This window comes from Bos mutus, chromosome 22, assembly GCF_027580195.1.
Source record: "Bos mutus isolate GX-2022 chromosome 22, NWIPB_WYAK_1.1, whole genome shotgun sequence".
Classification (NCBI taxonomy): Eukaryota; Metazoa; Chordata; class Mammalia; order Artiodactyla; family Bovidae; genus Bos; species Bos mutus.
Window position 1 is genome coordinate 241,544 of NC_091638.1, and position 4,620 is coordinate 246,163.

The window sequence follows — 4,620 nt, forward strand, 5'->3', positions numbered from 1 at the left end:
AAGTCCTTTACAATTAGGGACTAGTAGTAACTGAAAGAAGAAGCAATTCACTCATTACTACGTTAATGTTAAATGTGTATTAATGAGGATGCTTTCCTTGAAACATTCAAGGAAACATTATTATTCAGTTCAGTTTAGTTCAGTCTCTCTGTTGTGTCCAACTCTTTGTGACCCCACGGACTGCAGCACGGCAGGCCTCCCTGTCCATCACCAACTCCCGGAGTCTACCCAAACTCATGACCACTGAGTCGATGATGCCATCCAACCATCTCATCCTCATCTCATCCTCTGTTTTCTCCTTCTCCTCCTGCTTTCAATCTTTCCCAGCATTAGGGTCTTTTCAAATGAATCAGTTCTTCGCATCAGGTGGCCAAAGTATTGGAGTGTCAGCTTCAGCATCAGTCCTTCCAATGAATATTCAGAACTGATCTCCTTTAGGATGGACTGGTTGGATCTCCTTGCAGTCCAAAGGACTCTCAAGAGTCTTCTCCAACACCACAGTTTAAAAGCATCAATTCTTCAGTGCTCAGCTTTCTTTATAGCCCAACTCTCACATCCATACATGACGACTGGAAAAACCATAGCCTTGACCAGAGGGACCTTTCTAGGCAAAGTAATGTCTTTGCTTTTTAATATACTGTCTAGGTTGGTCATAACTTTCCTCCAAGGAGTAAGCGTCTTTTATTTCATGGCTGCAATCCCCATCTGCAGTGATTTTGGAGCCCCCAAAAATAAAGTCGGCCACTGTTTCCACTGTTTCTCCATCTATTTGCCATGAAGTGATGTGACTGGATGCCATGATCTTAGCTTTATGAATGTTGAGCTTTAGGCCAAATTTTCACTCTCCTCTTTCACTGTCATCAAGAGACTCTTTAGTTCCTCTTCACTTTCTGCCATAATGGTGGTGTCATCTGCATATCTGAGGTTATTGATATTTCTCCCAGCAATCTTGATTCCAGCTTGTGGTTCATCCAGCCCAGAGGTTCTCATGATGTACTCTGCGTATAAGTTGAATAAGCAGGGTGACAATATACAGCCTTGACATACTCCTTTTCCTATTTGGAACCATTCTGTTTTTCCATGTTCAGTTCTAATTGTTGCTTCCTGACCTGCATACAGATTTCTCAGGAGGCAGGTAAAGTGGTCTGGTATTCCCATCTCTTTCAGAATTTTCCACAGTTTATTGGGATCCACACAGCCGTGAAGAGATGTCCCACATGCAAGATAAGAGAAACCCCAGTAAGATGGTTGGTGCTGAGAGAGAGCCTCAGAGGGCAGGAAGACTGAAACAACAATCACAGAAAAGTAACCAATCTGATCGAATGGACCACATCGTTGTCTAACTCAATGAAACTAAGCTATGCCGCATAGCGCCACCCAAGATGGACGGGTCATGATGGAGAGTTCTGACAAAATGTCGTCCACTGGAAAAGGGAATGGCAAACCACTTCATTATTCTTGCCTTGAGAACCCCATGATAGTATGAAAAGGCAAAAAGATAGGACACTGAAAGATGAACTCCCCAGGTTGGTAGGTGCCCAATATGCTACTGGAGATCAGTAGAGAAATAACTCCAGAAAGAATGAAGAGATGGAGCCAAAGCAAAAACAACACCCAATTGTGGATGTGACTGGTGATAGAAGCAAGGTCCAATGCTATAAAGAGCAATATTGCATAGGAACCTTGAATGTTATATTGATGACTCAAGGCAAATTGGAAGTGATCAAACAGGAGATGGCAAGAGTGAATTTTGACATTTTAGGAATCAGAAAACCAAAATGGACTAGAATGGGTGAATTTAACTCAGATGACCATTATATCTACTACTAAATGGGTGAATTTAACTCACATGACCATTATTACAAGAATCCCTTAGGAGAAATGGAGTAGCCATCATAGTCAACAAAAGACTCCAAAATGCAGTACTTGGATGCAATCTCAAAAATGAAAGGATGATCTCTGTTCGTTTACAAGGCAAAGCATTCAATATCATGGTAATTCAAGTCTATGCCTTGACCAGTAATGCTGAAGAAGCTTAAGTTGAATGGTTCTATGAAGACCTACAAGACCTTTTAGAACTAACACCCCAAAAAGATGTCCTTTTCATTATAGGGGACTGGAATGCAAAAGTAGGAAGTCAAGAAACACCCAGGGTAACAGGTGTTTGGTTTGGAGTACATAATGAAGCAAGGGTAAGGCTAATAGAGTTTTGCCAAGAGAACACACTGGTCATAGAAAGCGCCCTCTTCCAACAATACAAGAGAAGACTCTACACATGGACATCATCAGATGGCCAACACCGAAATCAGATTGATTATATTCTTTGCAGCCAAAGATGGAGAAGTTCTATACAGTCAGCAAAAACAAGACCAGGAGCTGACTGTGGCTCCGATCATGAACTCCTTATTGCCAAATTCAGACTTAAGTTGAAGAAAGAAGGGAAAACCACTAGATGATTCAGGTATGACCTAAAACAAATCCTTTACAATTATACAGTGGAAGTGAGAAATAGATTTAGGGGCCTAGATCTGATAGACAGAGTCCCTGATGAATTATGGATAGAAGTTTGTACATTGTCCAGGAGAGAGGGATCAAGACCATCCCCGAGAAAAAGGAATGCAAAAAGGCAAAATCATTGTCTGAAGAGGCCTTACAAATAGCTGTGAAAAGAAGAGAACTGAAAAGCAAAGGAGAAAAGGAAAGATGTACCCATTTGAATGCAGATTTCCAAAGAAAGGCAGTGAGATAAGAAAGCCTTCCTCAGCGATCAGTGTAACAATAAAATCGAAAAGACTAGAGCTCTCTTCAAGAAAATTAGAGATAACAAGGGAACATTTCATACAAAGATGGGTACAATGAAAGACAGAAAAGGCATGGACCAAACAGAAGCAGAAGATATTAAGGAGAGGTGGCAAGAATACACAGAAGAACTATACAAGAAAGATCTTCACGACCCAGATCATCACAATGGTGTGATCCCCAACCTAGAGCCAGACATCCTGGAATGCAAAGTCACGTGGGCATCAGGAAACATCACTGTGAACAAAGCTAGTGGAGGTGATGGAATTCCCGATGAGCTATTTCAATTTTCTTTTTTTTTACTTTTATTTGCATTTATTTTTTGCGGCATTTATTCCCGGGCCATAAGTGTTTGTTTCTTCAGTTTCTTCCGGGATATCTTTTTCTTCTCTGCAACCTCCTTTTCTGGTTTAGGAACAATCTGTTCTTTTTCAGTAAGGATCATCTCAATGTGGCAGGGAGAGCTCCTGTAGGGGCTGATCCGACCGTGAGCTCTGTAAGTCCTATGCTGCATCTTGGGGGCTTTGTTCACTTGGATGTGCTCAATGACCAGAGAATCTACATCTAAGCCCTTAAGTTCAGCATTACTCTCTGCATTTTTGAGCATATGTAGTAAAAATTCAGCACTCTTTCTGGGCCACTGACCCTGCGTCCAGCCCCACTGTTTGGCCTGTGCACACCTACCAGCTCCACCGTTGTAACGACAGAATGGCACACATTGCTTCTTTAAAGTGACATCCTTCAGATACTTGGTGGCTTTTCGGATATGCATACTCTTCATGGCCTGGGCAGTTTCATGAGTGTTCTTAAAGTGAATACGAAGATTTTAACATCTTGATTTGCATGATTTTGTGGGGTTTTCTGGGTCAAGTGAATAGCGCACCATTTTTAGGGGTCACCTCAGGCCGCTTACCTGAAAAGCTATTTCAAATTTTAAAAGATGATGCTGTGAAAGTGCTGCACTCAATATGCCAGCAAATTTGGAAAACTCAGCCGTGGCCACAGGACTGGAAAAGGTCAGTTTTCATTCCAACCCCAAAGAAAGGCAATGCCAAAGAATGCGCAAACTGCCACACAATTGCACTCATCTCACACACTAGCAAAATAATGCTCAAAATTCTGCAAGCCAGGCTTCAGCAATACGTGAACCGTGAACTTCCAGATGTTCAAGCTGGTTTTAGAGAAGGCAGAGGAACCAGAGATCAAATTGCCAATGTCTGCTGGGTCACTATTATAGTAAATGCTGTAATAACAATAGCACTTACTTAGCATTCACTATGCTCTACACCAGTACTGTACAGGGACAAACTCCCTGGGCCCTAGCGAGAGCGTGAGCGGTGGTAGTGGCAGTAGTAACAGTGTAGTGGTAGTAGAAGCAGCACATCCTTTCTCAGAAGAGAAAGTCAAGAGGTTAAATAATCTGCTGAAAGTCACAGCTAGTAGTGGTGTCAGGATTCAAACCCTAGTGGTTTAGTTCCTGGGATTCTAAATATTACTTTTAATACTATAGGTCCTCTATTCAAGTGATATGCTCATTAATTAATTCAAATGTGCATGGATCTCTCCTTTAAAAACATTCAGAGAAAAGATTAACAATTAAATTATGTATTTATTGTCTTTGACATTAAGCAATAGATGTTCCTCTAGACAAGGCTGACAATTTCATTTGTATTTGAGTAAGAATTGCTGACAAGCCCATTTAAAGTCCTAGGAAAAGTGTGTTTATCAGATTGAAATGTTTCCTAAATCAGTTAGCAATCACATGCATGTAGTCATTTACTGTCTAGCTCAGTTGCCCTAAGCCACACATTCATTTTAATC

General features: G+C 41.2%; 1 pseudogene; it reads right to left on the minus strand.

Annotated features, from left to right (window-relative positions):
• Nucleotides 1-3,129: 3,129 nt before the first annotated feature.
• On the minus strand, nucleotides 3,130-3,685 carry LOC102282937 (large ribosomal subunit protein uL22-like; annotated as a pseudogene).
• Between the last annotated feature and the right edge of the window lie 935 nt (nucleotides 3,686-4,620).